Consider the following 21,314-nt stretch of genomic DNA (forward strand, 5'->3'; position numbering starts at 1 on the left):
ACTGACAACATTTCTCCCAAATTCCAAATAAAAATATTGTTATTTAGAGCATTTATTTGCAGAAAATGACAACTGGTCAAAATAAAAAAAAAGATGCAGTGTTGTCAGACCTCGAATAATGCAAAGAAAATAAGTTCATATTCATTTTTAAACAACACAATACTAATGTTTTAACTTAGGAAGAGTTCAGAAATCAATATTTGGTGGAATAACCCTGATTGTCAAGCACAGCTTTCATGCGTCTTGGCATGCTCTCCACCAGTCTTTCACATTGATGTTGGGTGACTTTATGCCACTCCTGGCGCAAAAATTCAAGCAGCTCGGCTTTGTTTGATGGCTTGTGACCATCCGTCTTCCTCTTGATCACATTCCAGAGGTTTTCAATGGGATTCAGGTCTGGAGATTGGGCTGGCCATGACAAGGTCTTGATCTGGTGGTCCTCCATCCACACCTTGATTGACCTGGCTGTGTTGCATGGAGCATTGTCCTGCTGGAAAAACCAATCCTCAGAGTTGGGGAACATTGTCAGAGCAGAAGGAAGCAAGTTTTCTACCAGGACAACCTTGTACTTGGCTTGATTCATGCCAAAGCTGCTAGATTCCAGCCTTGCTGAAGCACTCCCAGATCATCACCGATCCTCCACTACATTTCACAGTGGGTGCAAGACACTATGGCTTGTAGGCCTCTCCCAGTCTCCGTCTAACCACTAGACAACCAGGTGTTGGGCAAAGCTGAAAATTGGACTCATCTGGGGGTGCTTCAGCAAGGCTGGAATCGGGCAGATTTGTATTTATGAATTGAATCAAGCCAAGAGGAAGATGGATGGTCACAAGCCATCAAACAAAGCCGAGCTGCTTGAATTTTTGCGCCAGGAGTGGCATAAAGTCACCCAACATCAATGTGAAAGACTGGTGGAGAGCATGCCAAGACGCATGAAAGCTGTACTTGAAAATCAGGGTTATTCCACCAAGTATTGATTTCTGAACTCTTCCTAAGTTAAAACATTAGTATTGTGTTGTTTAAAAATGAATATGAACTTATTTTCTTTGCATTATTTGAGGTCTGACAACACTGCATCTTTTTTGTTATTTTGACTAGTTGTCATTTTCTGCAAATAAATGCTCTAAATGACAATATTTTTATTTGGAATTTGGGAGAAATGTTGTCAGTAGTTTATAGAATAAAACAAAAATGTTCATTTTACTGATAATTTTGCAGTGGTCTCTTAATTTTTTCCAGAGCTGTATGGGCGGGCATACCCCATCACAAAGAGGCTTGTTATGTATATTCCTAAACCTGCAGAGGGCACAGGCAGGACAGATTAAATGTTTGTGATTGAACAGGTTGGACTGAAGCATTAGATGTTGTGAATTCAGAAGACATTTTGACGTTAAGATCCGATGCATACATCAAAACAATCGTGATTATGTTGAAAAAGATATTGCAGGAATACTTACAAAGAAGCACGAAAGTAGGGAAAGTAATGTGCTGTGTTTTAAACCCTACAGCCTGTTCAGCAACACTTTAGGTTGCTTTGTTTCAGAATAAGATCAGGTTTTAGAATATCTTGAGTATGTCCCAGTATCATGTTTATGTGACACACCCGGATTTAACATTGCACACCATAGCTCTTGTATCTAATTCTTTTCTAGCCTGGCCCTCTGGCATATACAATACAGACACAATACAAATCTTTATTTACATATTTTAATGGGTGTTTTAGCATGGTTTAGTGTATATACATTTGAGCAATAAGCAAGATTATTGAAGCAATATGTGTTTTTTCCAGGTAGAATACAATACACATTCATTCATAAAACAACCATACATATTACATTAAACAAACAAAAACATGGATACTTCATGAGTATCGAACATTGAAGTGTGCCTCGAATAATTTAATTGCAGGTTATGTTGTAGTAAAAAAAAATAAAAATGAAAAAATGATAGAATTTGTTGGAGGTAATGAAACAAATTGAAGTGATGATTAAGAATATTCAATGCAGTTTCGAAAGTGCATGCTGTATCAATTGTTAATGAACTCCCATCAGAACATAAGAAAATGTATCAATGATAGGAGGCCAATCGGTCTAACAGGGCTTGTTCGGTTCCTAGTGCACGAGATAAAACATGCACACTTGACTCTGCTTGGGTTACAAAGGAAATGAGTTTGGTGGTCTCAGGAGTTCACAGCAGCTGACATCAGAGAATAAATTGACAACTGGTGGAAGTGACAGCAGAAGAGTCACCTCTACAAAAAATAACCACTAAGTAAATACCAATCTGGCATTTTGTTTGGCCTTAGGACTTTAGGGTCATGCGTTCAAATCTCCACTCACCAATTCCTGTTTAATAATTTATTCATTTGATTGATTGCCTGTTTTGGGCCTAGAGGCACTTCCTTATTATAGCAGGTCGAAGGCTAACAGTGGTTCACTGCTGATTATGGATTGGGAAACCTTTGTAACAAAGTAAATAAAAATAACCCAGGTGACAGGCACGAGGTAATTCAGTGACCCTGAGGGAAAAGACCTATTGGCTTGCATTGAGTTGTTGTATCCACAATGTAGAGGTTGAAATAAGGTTGTTTAGATGAGTAGAACCAATCAGGAATTATGAATTAAAAAATTACATTTATTATTTTGTGATAAACAAACAATGCCACAAACATACAGTAACTATATTTAAATGAATGTTACCTTACAAGCCCATGTTGGAAATATTAGCTCCTCCGTGTTCCCTGTAAAATGTTATTAGTAATTTGAGCTGGAATATAACCTGCTATTGCTACTAGCAGGGACAAATAAAAGACATTTAGGTTATTGAAGATTTTAATTAACAGATACCTACTGTATATGAATAACATTTGAGTGTAAAAATGAAATTGCGGGATATGTGCATCTTTGTTATAATAAATATTTTTTAAGTGTAATGCGCCATAAACCCAGTCTATATTAATAATAAAAAGGTGAAAATGTTGACCCCAAAAATCTTTCTTAGCTGATAAAAGAATTACATACATATATTCTTTTTTTTTGCTAGTGGCAAATGTACAATTACAAATGTAAAAACCTGTGAGAAGTGTCTGTCTGTGTTTTTATTTGTTCAAACCGTGATCCTGAGAGACACTAGGCATTTTTATGATCTATTATTTAGAATGGCCTTCGTTTTCTAGAACACAGACACAGTGTGACACTTCTGAAGTACTGCATCAACTAGCATATCTACTCCTCCTGCAGTTAATTAGCTACCTGACAACTTGTCTTATCCATGCAGTCAAAGAACACAGGGGTTAATAGCATATACATGATTTATTTATGTATTACTGAAGGAGAAGCATTGACATTTTGTTTCAATGGTTCTCAAAAAGTAGACTTGTATCAGTTTGACCATGCATGGTTAATAAAACTTGAGATCATAACTACTTGGTCAATTTGATAGATTGCTGGTAGAAGGTATTTGATTGTCTGGTGTTTGTGTATCCAGAACTGCACCCTATTATAGGCCACCCTGGAAAACTAGAATTTGCAGCAAATTTCTCTTAAGAGAGGCATAAATGGTTGAAGAATAGGCATGCATTTTAATATACATTTTATATTAAATATAAATACACTTTACAGACTATACATTTGATATACATTTTTTATTAAATGTATATACACTTTACAGACTATTCCTATTGAATCGGAGCTGTCTTGGGTGCCCATGATGTCACTCCACAGACTGTGTTTCTAACAATTCTATATATCTTCTCTGTAGCCTATTTTTTGGTCATTGTCAGTTTATATCATCAATAATATCTATCCTTAGTCATGCCTAATGTGATTGTAGCAAACATTACAGGTACTAAATGAAATACAATAAGTCATGCCTTATCTTTAAAGCAGGGTGAATGACATGGCCCATTTGGCCAAATTTATCAAGGTGTTGATTTTGTTTAGGGAAAGGGAAACAATGCTGTTAATGTTCCAAAACAAGTAACAGACAATTCAGGTTAATTTAAGTAGCTAGGTGAAGAAGCCCTGGGGGAACCGGCACAGCAAATTCAGCTTGGGCAGACAAAACAGGAAACTGAGTTGAAACATGCATCCTCTGAAATGTCTTCCTGCCAGTCCGTCATTTTTTGCATTACGGATCCACAGCGATGCCACCAGACCTATAGTGCTGGAGGACAACACAGATCTGAATGGCTCCACTGCAGACCCACAGGTGCCCTATCAGCCGCAGGGGTTGCTGGTGCGCAGTGAACAGTGGATTGCCCTGCCAACCTAAGCCCTTCCTACCTGGACGGTGCTCGGCCAATTGTGTGCTGCCCCCTAGGAACCCCCAGTCATGGTCAGAAATGACATAGTGTGGATTCAAACCTGCCATCTCCAGGCTATAGGGCACATCCTGCACTCCATGCGGAGCGCTTTTACTGGATGTGCAACCCAGGAGCCTGTTTTACCATTTCTGATATTGTTTGCAATTAAATGTTTGAAATCAAATAATTCATTTAGCAAATTTGTATCTTTCTTCTACACTCAGCATGCATTGTCCAATGCATGTCCGCTCATTCAAAAATTACCAGCACTGCCCTGGAAATAGATAATAAGCAAGGATTTAGGCACTAATACTTTCTTTTTTTTATTGGATAGATTAACTTTTGCTTAGTATTAGAAAATTGAATCCAATGTCCATGCAGGACTCGGCAACGACCTGGAATGAGTTTGGAGGCCGATTGGTACCGTTCTTGACTGATCTCAGTGATCAGTCTTAGTTAGAGTGCCAAGTACCAAGTGCAAAAATACTGGTACCGACTTGGTGCTCAACACGGACTAGGGTCTGACAGAGGGGCTCAGAGCCGATCATTACGGGTTTGGTACTGAGCCGTGGAGGCAGGTGGTTGTGCTCTGAAAAAGTGAATGTTCTGCGGAAGCCACTTCGCATGAATGTACAGCTTTCACCACAAATTTGATGCAGGGGTTAGGATCTGCCAGCTAAGTCGTTCCTACTAGTAGCTTTCTGACCAGCTGCTCACTAAAGTGGCATAAGACACTGGGGAGACGTTCTCCCCGGCTGGTCGACTCCAGTCAACACGGGCATGCAGTGTAGCTATAATAGCCTTTAACACTAGTGAGTCTCATTTTGAAGTGCGTAGGAACTGCTGATTAAGTAAAGCAGCTGGAGTCGGGCTATCTTTGTGCACAGTCTCTGTAGCGTAACAACAGGGAGACAGGCCACTTCCATGCTGGAGCTATTTCCCTAGATTGAAAGAAAGAAGGAAAATGAAAAAAAAATACTTTATTTTCCTCCTAATGTTAGTAGTACAAATATTACTCTCTCTCACTTTTGGCACTAGAGGGAGAGAAAAAGTAATAGAAGAAAAACCTCTGGAGGAGGGCAGCAGCAAGGAGCTGAAAAGCGCGGAGTTGCCGAGAGGGAAGAACTGGATCCTAGGGAAGGAAGGGGGAAACCCTCAGGCTTCCACCGGTGAACAAGGCCGCTGTGGGAAGTAAAGAGAACCGAGAGCTAAATGTACAGAAAACAAGTGAAAGTATGACACTTACTAGAAGCGTGAATATTTTTCCCAAAGGAAGCGGGAGAGAAAATTCGACTTATCTTACAAAATAACCGTGACGGTCAGCCGCAGTGCTCCTTCTCAGACAAGCTGAAGAGAAAACTACGCTGATCCCTCCTGCTCCTGGCACTTTATTGCCTCAGGGGCAGGGTCTCAGTGCCTGATGCAGAAGGGGCTCTTTCGAGCAGCTAGGACATACAGGGTTGCCAGATTGGGAGAAACCCCCCATTTGTCAGGGGAAATCAAAGCTGTGGAGGGAAATGTTGCATGGGGGGAAACATGGGGGGAAATATTTTTCAAATAGGGGGCTTCAGCTAAAAATTGGAGATTTTATGTCCTCTGTAGTGAGCTCCTTAGTACTTTCTCATAGTGTCCTAAGTGTTTTAAAAATATTAACCCTGCCTTCTGACAGTGATGACCTACTGCAATAGCCTATAGCCCTTGCCTTTTACCATTACGCACACTCCTCCACTGCAATGAATATAGTAGTGATGCCTAATATTAATTACAGCAACACCGGAATTCTTTTTTAATCATAGTACAGTAAATACTATCTATGCAACTAGCCCTTTCCAGTATGGATATTGTTGTGTAAATGGGGGGTAAACTGATTCACAATAGCAGCGTGGGCGGCGGGAGATTTTATGAGTAGCATCTACAACACTGATAACATACATGCCTCAGGTAAATCAGAATAGAGGTGTATCTCAATAGGTAAAGGAATAACATGTCATACTTGAACGGGAACCACTGCATTCTCTTTTTTTATTTCTCTGCTCAAAAAAAAAAAAAACAGAAAACAAGTAAATGTATCATTTTTTGTTTCAAACAGGAAAAACGATTGGATGGACTATAAAAGGATCCACGTGGTAGCACAGCGCACTGATAGTTCAGGAAGCAAACGGCGACTCCTTTTTTTTTACAAATCAGATTTTCAGTCATAATAAAATTCTGAGTTAACATTCAAAATCATTAAAAAAAAAACAAAAAAAAAAACACCCGGACGCTAGACAACTTTTATTTCAGTGTATTTTTGAGTTTGGACGGGGTGTACGGATTGAACACGTTTTACCTAGATGAAGAAAACATAAACTAAAAAGACAACAACTTTTCACATTCAGCTCATTCAAGGAACACAGAACTGCATCCACCCAACAAAGTTTCCCTTTTCAATCTCGCGAGAACCCTTCCTGTGCCCCCTCTTTATGCTCAGAAGGTTATCGCGAGAAGATTTGAACTCGTTTTGGGTGAATGCGAGAGAGAAAGAGGACGACAGCGGGAGTCGCAGTCAATGTGAGGTAAAGGGAGCTGAATAGGGGGACGTGGAAGAAACGAAGTTAGAAAAATAACAAGACAGTATATTGTGGAGTTTTTCTTGCGGGGTGGTGTTTTTTTGGGGGTATCTTTTATTTTTTGCGGTTTTGCAGTACTGTCTGGGTCATTCTGGATTTCTTGAGGTATGTCATTTTGGCTTTCTTTCCCGTTCGCTGTGTGTATGTGTCTACCCGTCTCCAGTGTTTACAGCAGCAGAATGACTTATGCATTAGATCAGATGGGCGGTGTGAGGCCTGCACGTTGCTAAATGCACGTATGAATTAACGGATTACGTTTTTAAATGCATTATATTACGTATAAAGAAATAAAAACGTTTACCAGTGCCGTATTTCGTACGAAGGAACTACTTGATTTTTACGCCGAGTAAAATAAGATGCTCTTTTTATACACATCTCTGTATAATAAATTACACACCCACTAACAGTAACCAAGTTTATTGGGTATTTAAATTGTTGTTAGTTTCTTGTTTAGTGGGTTGGCACTCTTATGTATCGCTGTGTAGTTGGCAGTTTTTATTTTCACTAGTTAAAGGAAAGTAATTATAGTTAAACGATTTATGGGAATTCATAACTGAACTGACAAAGAAGGACGCTGTGAGATTGATGCTTACCAACGAGCTGATGTAAACTAATGCTTCAGTACGGGGTACTGATTAGCTACATAATTTACTTAACACAATCTGAAATGATACACTGTAAGAGATCATTTATGAAAAGTGAAGATTAGATTTCTCAGGTACTACAATCTGTGAATAATTAATAACCAAGTTCCTAGAAAGTTTAGTCTACCTGCGTGTTTATTTTTTAAAACATTCTGGGGGGAAAAAAAAAATACATTTGTTTTTTTTTCTTTCTTTTTAGTATTTATGCAACAGTAAGTGCAGTGCAGTTGGAAATGTGTTCAAAATGCCATTATGTTTTGGTGCTGTAGTTTTATGATTCTCACAGTGACATCAAGAATACGTGGTGACATGGTAAAGCTGCATTGACTAACTTTCTGTAAAGTTAGATTTTTAAAAAAAAAATGTGACAAGCTAAAGTTTTTATTTAGAAAGGTGCATTTGATTATCGAAATAAAGATTAAGCTGATACTTTTTTAATTTTTTTTTTTTAACTCGATCAAAACTCCTTCGTGGAATTTGGTTTCATAATTGACAAGAAGTCCAGTGTGCCATTTTCCCCAGAGATTTGCCTTTTGAATTGAAACTAATTTTTGTTTTCTTATGTTGGGGGGGAAAAAAACATTTCCCTGACATACTGTTAAATTGTTTCACATTTTATACACAATTTTAAAACGAAGTTCAGATATATCAACCGGTATGTTACATAATGTTTTTCTGTTAATATTAGTGTTTAAGATTTTTAAGAAACATATTGTATGCTTTTGTTTTGAAAAGTATTCTCTGAAAGTTCTTATCCAGATTTGAATTAGACAAGCTAAACTCCTCCGCCATTTTTTAAAGTAAAATATGTTTTAGTAAAAAACAGGAGGTTTTGTAATGTGTGATGTGGGACTGAACCAGAGACTAGTGAACTTGCTAAGTAGGTAAGTATACTGTAGCATGTTGGGTTTTTTTTTTTTTTTTTTTTTAAAAAAAGGTGCGTCAGTCCAAGGTTTAACACTAGCAATATTAAAAGCCAAGAGTAAACGTCCATGCATTAAACACTCTAGGGTGTTTATAAATTGCTGAAGTTTGCAAACAAGTAACAAACAAAAATGATTGCAGGCCTGCGCATTACAGCCAATTTAGCAGTTTTATTTTATTTTTTAGGTTCCTAACTTCAAGGGTACCGAATAGAAATGTCTTATTTTATGAGAAATTGTATACCTTGGTCCAAAAGTGGATGTCTGCCTTATTTTGTCTTTCTGTAAAATGTTTTGTAGAGGTCATATATAGTTTGTGGATATGTTTTTTTATAAACTGGTTAATTTGTACATAGCTTTAGTTACTGCATACTGTGTCAACTGGTACAGTATTGTATTCCGTAATTGTTGTGTTTTATGTAGTAGCCCGTAGATCCGTGGATGTGTTGTGTGGGGAAAGCTCGTCTGAATGCTGCCTGGAAAGCAACATCTGTATATCACTAACTTGGAGACATTCTTTAAAACTCTCGGAATTACATAGTGTGGGATAGAAAATGCGACAAATCTTTCTCGTAAGCATTGTGGATTTTTTTTTTCTTTAAGTATTTGCATAGCATGTCCTAGTGGTAATACTGTAGATTATTTAACCCTTTATTGTAAAAAATATGGGATGTCTCATTGTCTTTAATTGTAACATTTTTGTTTTTGTTGACCATGTAAGGCTTAAAAAAAAAAAAAAACGCTAAATCAGCATATCTGTTGAATTTATTTCCAGTGATATTGTTTGTTTGCCATAGCAAAACAAATTTAATAAAGACAATGGAAACGTGTTTTGTGGCCTAAGAGGGCTTTTTTATTTTTTACTTTATTTTTATTTTTTTTTTATAATCCTTTGCAACAGTTGTTTGTCTTGATTTGTTTACATGTCTAAAGTTAATCATCTGCTGGCACTGAACTGTGGTCTAGGAGCCCAGAGATCACATGTGTGCCATTAGTTGCAACTTCCCCTGCTTTATACACTTCATCACCCCTCATAGCATAACATCCCAATCTCCCTGTCAACAAAACCACAAGGTCATGTATTGCTATTTTTATCTATCTATCTATCTATCTATCTATCTATCTATCTATCTATCTATCTATCTATCTCTATCTATCTGTCTATCTAAATAACATGCATGCAATATTATAATACAAACATATTCTCATATATAACTTTAACACACACATACATGCATCTAAACCCATATCTTGTGATAATTATTACATTATAGGAATGTTATGTTACAAAATTTAACAAGTCATTGTTGTAAGCTGACAGTATAGCATATCTATTTTTGTAATTAATTTATAAATGAGCCAGTACCATTATACTGCAACCAAATCATCATGACCTAATTGTCTCTTTAATCATTCTTTGCATACCTGCCCAGTGCTGGTATTTTCATGTTTTATGTTGGGGCCAGTGTCAGTTTTACATACAATGCTCTGGCTGTCTGATCTTTTTAGCTGTGCATGTTTTTGTCTAATAATACATTTTAAATTAAATGTTTATATCTAAAATATGTTTGCTTGTTGATTAGTGGTGATTTGCTATTCCAATAGAAACATTTTGAATAGTTTTTCAACCCACCCCCCATCACTGCCTCTAAACAGTATTATTTTGATGCCTTGGGTGTCCATTTTCTGGTCTACAACAGGTACGGCAAAGGAAAAGCTTCCCAGTTCAGTCTTCGGTGAATTATGGATTAGTCACGGCAGCCCACAATAAGTAGATCTTTTTAAAATGTTTAATATGCTACTGTTGAGAGTAGGGATGAAATTATTTTTAAAAGAATGATATAATATTCATGATGATCCTACCATGGACATTTTTTAATTATCCGCTAATCGTAGAAAACAATAGTCCCATGATTCACTCAACATGGCTGATGCAGAACAGGCGCATTTCTTTACAAGTAAACAATAAGCAGGAACAACTTCAAACATGATGTGGCACTTGTGTACTTTCCACCCAGTGGAGTTCAAAGATGTCAGTGAATTTAAGAAATGTAAGTTATAACTTTTTTTTTGTAAGAATTTCCCTTGATTTCTTTTTGGTATGATGCCTTCCCTATACTGTGAACAACCCCCCCCCCCCATTGTAACACCACACTTAATACCATAATTGTACCTGGAAAAGATTCCCATTTTTTCCCATTCCGCTTTTATTTGTCCCATTGTACAGTAGTTTTCCATTCATTTCTCTGCCTTCATTCCACCACTAACATATGTCCAATACTTTGTTGCCTTTGAAAGCAAGATTTATTTATTTATTATTCCCTGCAGTAGTTAACTTTTGTGATGCAGCAAAAATGCAAACTAAACTGTTAAAACAATGTGTTAAATTATATAAATGTGCATTTAAACTGTTATTCAATTGCACTGCTTATGACATTAGGGAATAGATCAGTAAATATATATTTCAATATGTTAATTTCAAATGTACGCCTTATACTGTTATGCCAACACACAAACAGGCTACCTCGGGTAAAGTAACAATACTGAAATGCGTTTTCTTAAATTATAAATGAAATAATGGCAAAAAAAAACAAGCCATACGTGGAAACTTTATATGCATAAAGAACGTCATATGCACATAGTTCCATATTAACAGTTTTTATAAAATACATTATTTTTACTTGTATTTATTAGTAGAGAATTGCAATTTTTGAACCTAAACCTAAAGTAATTTTAGTTGATCCCCCCCCCCCCCCCCTTTTTTTTTTTTTTTTTTAAATAAATAGTAACGTTATAATTTTTTATTTCTTTTGTGTTGGTGGTTTTATTTGCAGACAATTTAGAAGAATGAATGTCTCAATTTTCTGTATTATGCTAAAACTACATAGGGAGAATGTGCTATTAACAATTTATCAACAAAATCTCAATTTGTGGGGTTTTTTTTTGCGCATTCTGTTTTAGGGGCAGGATAACTGTACTCCTGTTAATGAAAGTAGGTGATTTCCTGAGTCTCATGATATGTCTTCATTCTTGCTAGAACCTTGCTCTATTTAACATGTAGCTTTCTTTTGTTGCAGACCATATCCCACAGAGAAACAAAAGACAGAACACAAGTTAAAATTATTTTTATTCACTTGAAGTAGGTATGAAATAACTGCTACTCTCGTTATAATCAGTATAGTGAAATAATGGGCTCACAACTATTTGTATCGTGGAAATTGACTACCGTTTTATCCCTAGTTCAGAGAAGGGTGGTGAAGAAATGTTTATTACAGTCAATCTAGAATGTCAGCTTTCATGGCCTTTCACCAGCGGTATGAATGAGTGGAAACCAGACAATTACCTTTTTGAGAAAAAAGATCTTTCTTAAGGTTGATTAATTATTGTAAATGAGATGTGTTCGTCTTCATGCTTAATATTTGTCTTACCAAAAAGTGGAAACAGAGTGGATTTAAATAGACTTTTGTGCTCCTATAAGATCAGTCATACAACTGCACTGTAGATGTGTTGGGCATTTTTCTACCACTGTGAAATAATAAGCTTAAGGTTTTGCAATTTAATGGAGCTAAAAGAAATGCTGTTTTGCAGTCAAAGCTTCACAGTTCACATTAATTTGCTGTGCAGTGCCTCCCGCTGCCTTTAACCTCTTGTTGCTTCTTTGTTTGCAGGAGATTTATATTTAAGTGACAGAGCTTGCTTTCACAGACTTCAAGCAGTTGTAACAACTATCTGTTCGTGTACAGATGGAGAATATGTAAAGAACTCCAATTAAAATGGTACAGGTTCTAAATAAAATGGGTTTGTAGTGGTATCCGTGTTATTCGAATACTCGGTTTTAAAAGATCTTGTGACAGGCCGAAGAGAAATGTACTTCCAAGGTCTAATTCTTTCTTTCCATCTGTACTTTCTGTGTAACTCGAAGAACGAGATTCCAGTTGAAACTGATCCCACTTCTTTGTTCCTTTTCCCTATGTGTGCATAGTTTGGCCACACGTTCCAGTAACATGTTTATTCCTAAGAAGGCTTGGGCTCTTGTGTATTTGTCTGGGAGCAGTTTACTGATATAGTCTAACCTCTTACCGCTTTGAATATCACACCACCATATACAGTATAGGAGGAAGTGCTGCTTGTTGTAACTGTAAGGAATGTGAAAGTACAAATCTGGTTTAACATTTCTTGGTAATCAAAACCACAAACTAAGCTGATTGTTCCTTTTTATTAAAACTACAGGCAACAATACTCAAATGTTTATTTACTGTTCTCCATTGTGGTAATTTATGACTTCCTAGTGAAACAGTAAGTGGCAGTCTTGGATAAAAGCCTCTGCCATGTAGTGCCTTCGTACAATCAGATCTTAAGAGAACTACAGCTTTTTTGAAAAGGTGCGAGTCTTTGGGAATTGACAATTTCCGGTTAAATGGGTTGAGTTTTTTGGTCCAAAGTAGGCATCTGAATGAGTTGTCAAGTTAGTGTACTGATTAATTAAAATGTTTGAATACAGTTCTCATGGTCGGTTATGTAGTGTGGACAGGGTCTAAAAGTAAATATCCTTAATATTGCTGGCAAAGCCAAATGTGAGGCTTATTGCTGCTACTTACAGGACTGGAGTGTACCTTAGTCAATGCTGTTATATTGCAGAACATTTTTTTTTATTATTATTTATTTTTTTAAACAAGCAAATATTTTAGTCATTTAGCGGTTTTAAGTTATATATATATATATACATACACACACACACACACATACATATATATACATACCTGCACACTCTAAGGGTGGCACAGTCATTCTGCCTGAGGAGTGTAGTGTAGCGGAGTGCAGGGGGGCTCGCACGGCTTGAGCTGCTGGTGGTAACTATTCAGATGACGGGCAGACGAGAAAAGAGAAAAAAATAGCGCAGCTATATCGCAGTGTATTGTGATTCAATGTGTATTTTGTGACAACTGCTAATAAAATAAATAACATATAATGTGTAGTAACTAAATAATGTGTAGTGACTAAATTGTCAGCTATGTTGTATTTATTTCAATATGCTGCATAAACTGTGGGTCTGGCGATTGAAGCAATTGCTTATAATTTATTCATTTTTACGATTCTGCAGCTGAAATACCATATGGGTATTTAATTAAAATATTTAGTAACACGTAAGAACGGACATGCACAAGATGTTCACGTACGCTGAGATATTTGAATTTGAATTGCAAAATCCATTCAAAAAGCGGCTATGGTGGTGCTAGTGTTAAAATAAATAAATAAAGAAAATAAAATAGACTGGGAATTAGAAATCTAAAATCTAAGCCAATCACTGATTTGTAATCATTTCAATTGCTACACCGCTATGCATTATTGATAATGACATTCTGCGTCTGTCAAATCGATGAAAAATGTAACACTGCAGTCTTTGTTTTTGTCCAATATGTGACATGACCTCCCCATTCGTAAACCATGCTTTTATTGTAAACAACTCAATCTTCTCAGTGAACAAACAAAACCTTCATCTAGAAAAGATGCTTATTCTAGCCACGGGTGTGTTTTTACCATTTGTTGTAAGTTTTATAATTTGATCCCTGACTTTAAGTTTGCATTATCTGTTAATTTCAAGATACAAGTTACAAGAATAGACTGGATGCTTTCAGAGAATAGTCCCTGAAGGAACTATTCACACAGAATGGAATAGTGCCTGAAGGGGATAAATTAACTAGAGCTTCAGTAATCTTTGTGTGGAGCCAGGAGGCTGTACAAACCACAGTGTAATCCTGCTTGAGTGAAAACAAGTTTAATTTCCCTAGAACATGCAGAAAGCACAAGGCTAGGCTATACTATTTGTACTCTAAAACCATACTTTTTAAATTCACTGCCTTAACTTAGAGCCTTCAATGGTACTAATTTGCTGGCGACGTCCTCATAGCTACTAGTTTTATATTTGATTTAAAATCCTATTTTACAGGTAATCCATAGAAATGGAATAAAACATTCACATGTAGTTTAAAAATGCATTATATAGAACACTAATCATGTTTTTATGATTTAAATAAAAATACATGTTGATATATACGTAATTGATGCTGCTTTGCGATATATACGGTAAGCTTGCAGCAGCATCTTTTTGTGGCCAATGAAGAAAACTGCAGCTGACTTGGGCAACACAAAGATTTATTTAAGTCACTGCTCCAAGCAGGTTAACAGTCACATTTTACTACTACTAAAAATAAAAATAATAATATGAACTTACGCTTGTCAAGTGATCCCAGAGATTTGTTGTGCCTCCATGATACATCAAAAGTTGTTTGCACAGTTTTCATTCAAACAACAGAATGTTTGAGACATTTCGTTCATGTTGCTTGCACTATACAGCACTTTGCTGCCGAGGTGGCGATTGAAGAAATGAAAGTTCTGCCTCTGGGTAACATGAACTGGGTAGTGTTGGTTGCTCAACTAATCATCAGAGAATAAAATGAAATCTTAGAATTCCAGAGTGTTTTTTGCCGTTGGCTCTGTGGCTTGGTGCAGTCTGTTTGCAGTAATAACTGTAGTTGCTTGATGCTGTAAATGGTTCTTCATTAATGAATTCATTCAGTATTTTTCAACCAGTGGGGCATGTGTCAGAATTTATAGGAGAGTCAATCAAGAGTTCTAACAATAATAGCTATAGTATTAAAACAGATTTCACAAATAACAGAACGTTAATCAAAAATGTTTCATATTTAGAACTGGAAAGCTGCTTATTAAAGCCCTTAAACCCAGAAGAAAATGGATGAGATTGTTGTGCTAAAAAAATACCCAAAAAACGTAATTGGAAATGGAATCCTTTTGCTGCAACTGTCGTTTGGTGTTAGTGAAAATGAGCTATGTTTTATCTACTTATTTATTTATTTTATGTATTTCTCAACGGTTCAATCAAGAAGCAAGTGCCTTTTGGGTGGCTGTAGGGGAGCAGTGTTCAGCTGCTTTTCACACAGCCGAGCCAGACTACTTTTGCTCAAATAGTTTCTGATTTGGCTGCTGCTTGCAGTTGAAGGGATTATTTATTTATTTATTTTTCTCTCAAGACAAAATCTGTATGAAAATGAATTTATATGCTAGTCATACAGTACAGCATTACATTATTGTTAAGATAATTGATGTGCCAAAAGCCAAATGAAACGGTTGTGCAGTGCTAAATTTAGAACTAAGTTGGTACCACTGTGCAGTGCTAATTAAGATGAAATTACACAGCTAGACATGTTCTGTTTATTGCAGTTCAGCACCTTTACAAAATCTAATGCCAGTTACAGGAGTCTTCTTGTCTCAACAAATTCATGCTTTGTAGTTGATGTGTTCACAGCAATAAAACAGTTAGCCATGACAGTAAAGGCTGTTTTTGTGTAAACCTGCTAGTTGTGGAAAGGCATCCATGAATGCTGTGCTGTACTGGTGGAATTAAATTAATTAATAGTTAAACATGAATTTGCAATTCAGTTCCGTCATTGAGCTGTTTAACAGTTCAGGAATACAATTGTAAACCCTCTTTCAAACAAAACAAGAATCTTCTATTCAGTTCGGAGAATCCGCAATGAATGAATGAATTATTGCAAATACAGATGATTAATGACTGTGATGGGTGCTCAGGGCCCGAGTGAAAGCTAAATTTGGCCGGAGGCCTTGACAGTGGGTGCCCAATGGCTACCTGCGTGAGGCCGACTGGAAAACATGAACAGTTACATTCATCCCAGTGCTGCGGAGAGGAACTGACTATGGGCCACCTCCCCCGGGACGAGGCTCGCTGTGAGGTGGTGGCCGAAAATGAAAGAAGCAACATAGGAGAATAACACACACAGCCTTTATGTGCTTGCTGATGATGTGCTGATTAGGGACGGATTCTCTTTGCAGAAAAGCAACCAAGTTTACAATTCTGGTACTGTGGTGCTGTTACTTTATACCAGACGTTATTGTAGTATCTCCAGGGTTTGTACGCTAGTCTGGAAAAAGTATGGAAAAATACCAAACTGATTTAAAATTATTGAAAAACCATGTCCCTGTTATGGAAAACTTGAAAAAGTCTGGAATCTTACTAGTATCATGGGAGAATTAAAATAATTCAGCAGTTTTATTTATTATTAATTGTAATTGATCTTGAAAGGAGGTCAGCAGCTCAAGCGGCAGCGGTCAAATCAGTTTACTAGTAGCAACTATATTGCTTGTGACCAAATCCCGCGAGGATTACCTCGTGTTTCACCCCTGACAACTTCCTGATAACTCCAGCAATTCCAGTCAGCGCATTGGTCACATGACTCTGTCTGCTGCAGTGAAACTAAGGGTAAAATGGACACTGCGCCAGCCAAAGTGCACACATTAATATTGAAGGCTATGATTTTTTTAAACAAAGTTACAGACTGGAATTACAAGCTACTGTACTCTGCGCCCCAAGATTCACATTTTGTTATCATGTTGTTACCTTTATTAAATCGTTAACGTTATTTCTCAACCCAGGAAAAAAGAATACGATAGTCATTATCACCGACTCGGATTTAAAAGGAAAAAAAAAAAGAAAAAGCTTTCTGTAGCCCCTATGGTGTGTATAAATGTGAAATGTTAACATCGCTTTTTAAATTTCTTTAATGTGATTAATAAAATGTACCGGTAATTTTATTTTAAATGTATGGTGCTTGCTTGTAACTTACAATAACAAGGGCAGCAACAGTCTCGGGTCCAAACTGTCAGCCGAGTGTAGATATACTATTTACATCCTCGCTATATGGCCTTCATTATACAATGAAACACTTTTTTTTTTTTTTTTAAATAAAATTCAAACTGCTGCTGCTGGCTCGTACAGCTCTAAGTAAGGAACCAAGATTTAAATTAACATTTGCAATTGAAACAAAACTAAAACTTTTCACTTTTTTGGGAACAGTGGCATTTCTTCATCTAGAACGTCTTTACAATAGTTTTGGGAGGGGTTAGATAGCTTTTCAGCTCAGTCTGCTATGTTAACCTGTTTTTTATTCTTAAATTGAGAGGGTGTGGTTTTTGTTTTTTGTTTGGTTTTTTTCTTCTCTCCCAACCAGAAACTTGGTAACGGTAAAATTTAAAATTAGAATTCCTTCAGGAGTTTACTACTGTTGCCGTATGTTCTGTCCTGCCATACATTTGTAGGTTGTGTTTTTTTTTTTTTCCATTTTTATTTATTTTTTATAAGGTGACTTAATCGCACACAGAGACATAAGAACATAAGAACATAAGAAAGTTTACAAACGAGAGGAGGCCATTCGGCCCATCTTGCTCGTTTGGTTGTTAGTAGCTTATTGATCCCAAAATCTCATCAAGCAGCTTCTTGAAGGATCCCAGGGTGTCAGCTTCAACAACATTACTGGGGAGTTGATTCCAGACCCTCACAATTCTCTGTGTAAAAAAGTGCCTCCTATTTTCTGTTCTGAATGCCCCTTTTTCTAAACTCCATTTGTGACCCCTGGTCCTTGTTTCTTTTTTCAGGCTGAAAAAGTCCCTTGGGTCGACACTGTCAATACCTTTTAGAATTTTGAATGCTTGAATTAGGTCGCCACGTAGTCTTCTTTGTTCAAGACTGAACAGATTCAATTCTTTTAGCCTGTCTGCATATGACATGCCTTTTAAGCCCGGAATAATTCTGGTCGCTCTTCTTTGCACTCTTTCTAGAGCAGCAATATCTTTTTTATAGCGAGGTGACCAGAACTGAACACAATATTCAAGATGAGGTCTTACTAGTGCATTGTACAGTTTTAACATTACTTCCCTTGATTTAAATTCAACACTTTTCACAATGTATCCGAGCATCTTGTTAGCCTTTTTTATAGCTTCCCCACATTGTCTAGATGAAGAAAGGCGCTCGAGGACCTGGGTTCACGCCCGCCCTCTGCATGTGTGTGGATTGCCTCGCCCTGTGTGATGCGCCTGTCTGCGTTGCCCGAGATCGCTACCAATACTATTGGTACCATTACACTATCCTATTTTGGCACAAGTATACTTGTAGTATACAACCTTTTTAGATTTTTTTTTATAAATAATGCAATGTCTCTTGCTAGATATGCATCTCCAGATACTTCTAGAAAACCAGGTGCAACTTCTGCTCTGGATCAAAAAGCTGTAATGCTCTTTGGCTGCCCAGCAAAGTGGATAAATATTGAAAAACTAGTCTGGGAAAAACAGAAGTCTAGAAAAAGTATGGAATGTTTATGTTGAAAAAGTGTATAAACCGTGTATCTCTGAACTGTGCCTTTGAAAATATTGGTGGCACAACCAGTTTCTTCTATCTAAAAGATTTCCTTGAAAAAGTTTGTAACTATTTGATTTGGCAATCTTGCTGAAGTATTGAAAGTTTCCTTAAAATGTCTTATTCTGTATTAGCACAAACCCAGCAGGTGGTTTGCTCACCTGATAAGTTGCGTTATTAATTTGGACAAATTACAGTAAATTCAGAATGTTATTTTAAACTTATCCACTGATACTATACAGTATGAGATGACATTTTCTCTGTTCTCGCATTCATTGCTGATTTAGGTTTGAAGTTAACATTGCTTAAGTTTTTTTTTTTTTAAAGCATTGCATAATACAATACAATACAACACAATACATAGGCCACTTATTTATTTTTTAATTTATTTTTTACCTGAAAGTATAAAAGATAAACAAACAAAATCCAATCTAAACTTTCATAGGTCAGTGCTTTTATAGCTTTATTGGTGTCCACTGCCCACTGTTAATCACACATTAAAAACTACAAATCCAATACCCTGCCAATTTCACCTTTTTTTTTTTTTTTCAATCAGTGCAATGGCAACTCGTTTGAAAATGACAAATTATTTTCATGTGATTGGAGAAGTTTCAGAAGAAAACTGCAATGAACAAAATTCAGATGTGTCGGCGTCTTTACAAGAAATGAGCAATTCATTTGTTAATTAAGGTGAAAGCTAACAGGGAACTTCGAAAAGGGCTAGGTTAGGTGCCACATGTTCACAGTTGATGGAGAGCAGCAGAAGAACATACAAATTCAACCAACACTGGCTAAAAGATTTTCCATGGCTTAAGTTTGACAATGTTAAAAAATCCATGTTTTGTCAGGATGCAGGGGAACTGATGGCAGGCAAGACTGCATTTAACAGGGAGCCAGAATTTCAAATGTATATTAAACCACAGTGCTTCAAAACCGCACACAATGTGCAGAGATACGTACATCCAGAAACGTCAGCCAGACCATCCCGCTACCATCGAGACTGCCATAAACGGGCAAGTTGCCCATTCGGAGGAAGATGCTACCAGGCACTTGCAAATAAAATGTAATATTGTATACTGTATTGCAAAAGATTAATTCCTGTTTTACAAAATTTGGTCCACTGATTTTTCTGCATAAATAACTCTTGACATCAACCCAACATATGATAATTATGTGCAGAAATGATCGGTCAAGTCACTGATGGAATTAAAAGTGAACTAGCAGCCAAAGGTGAGTTTTGCTCATTACCTGGCAATTTTAATAGATGGGGACATCTCCACCAAAGAATGCAAGGTTGTGTGTGTCCGAATTCTTGAAAAATGGAAAGACCTTCAGTCAGCTTGTTGGACAACAGATGTACTAAAAAAAATAAATAAATAAATTGTCAATTGTGTTTATTTTGTTGATGTTTAACTATCAAAACTATAAGTGCTATGTTGAAAAAGGAGGAAAACATTTGTGTATGTTCAGCAGCATAGAAATTATGATAATAATCTACTTGTGTGAGCAAATCTTTATTTTTAATAGATTCTGTGTCTTTTGATAAATTTAAGTTGGGGTGAAAAAAAAGTTGTCCATTTTTAAATTTTGTTGATGCAGAAGTATTAAACTGCACAAGTGTTATGCAAGAAAAAAATGTGTATATTCAGCAATAAATTTGAGCAAAATTAATAGTATTTTTTGTGACCCTAAATGTCAGTGTGCATACATTTTTTTAACTTAAAAATTAAAGTTAGCGTAGAGCCCTGAGTTGTGTCCTGAGTCGTAAGTGAGGGCTCTAAGGAAAGTAAAGGTCAACTACCACATGGTAGAGCCTTCGAGACGGCGCTGTTGCTATTGGGAAAACAATTTATTTTCTGTAAAGAAACACTTTAAAATCACAAATGTTCATAAAGGATCATGTACATAATGAGAAACAACAACTTTTATTAAACAAATAACTTCCACCTTTCAGAGGTGACTGTGCCAGTTATTGAATGGAGCAGTATCACTGAATTGTCGGTTTCTCAGTTCGTTGTAGAGTGCCTGTCAAGCTAAGGCTTTTGATTGGCTGGTTTTGGTGGATTTAAAAACAAAAAAAGTGGACCAATTGTCTTCGTTTAGTTTTTGTTGTCCAATAGATGGAAACTGAGCTTTCAGTACAGTAAGTCAAAATGAAAAAGCCAGGATTGATTAAGTTTGATTTACAGGTGACATTCCAGACTAGAAACCCGCTAGAATTGATAGTAGTGAATCGTTTTCTAATGTAGCTTGATCCTGTAGTTTGCTGCAATGAGTGTTACAGTGCTACTGTAGAGTATAGGGTGTGTGTGGAAAGCAAAAAAGGTTGATCGTCTGCTGTGGGCAACAGTAGGCACAGCGCAGGGCTGTCTGGAAGGAGCTAACATTCTTTTTACGTTGTGTGGTTAGTTTGTTGAAAATCTAGTGCAGTGTTAATGTTAAATGTTTACCCAGCTGTGTCAAGTGATTGATTAGCAGATTCTCAGCTCTTGGGAACAGTGGCATTTCTTCATCTAGAACGTCTTTACAGTAGTTTTGGGAGGGGTTAGATAGCTTTTCAGCTCAGTCTGCTATGTTAACCTGTTTTTTATTCTTAAATTGAGAGGGTGT

At 36.7% G+C, this 21,314-nt stretch overlaps 1 protein-coding gene across 2 annotated transcripts in view; it reads left to right on the forward strand.

The window, feature by feature from the left end:
• Positions 1-6,615: 6,615 nt before the first annotated feature.
• LOC121314942 (E3 ubiquitin-protein ligase RNF19A-like) overlaps positions 6,616-21,314 on the forward strand; it is a 36,399-nt gene continuing 21,700 nt past the window's right edge. Inside the window, exon 1 of one of the 2 annotated variants that reach the window (XM_041248726.1) lies at positions 6,616-7,017. The gene's annotated coding sequence lies outside the window, so the exon portion shown is untranslated. The remainder of the gene's footprint in view (positions 7,018-21,314) is intronic. The other variant, XM_041248727.1, reaches the window with a different exon arrangement.

Source organism: Polyodon spathula, chromosome 4 (assembly GCF_017654505.1).
Source record: "Polyodon spathula isolate WHYD16114869_AA chromosome 4, ASM1765450v1, whole genome shotgun sequence".
Lineage (NCBI taxonomy): Eukaryota > Metazoa > Chordata > Actinopteri > Acipenseriformes > Polyodontidae > Polyodon > Polyodon spathula.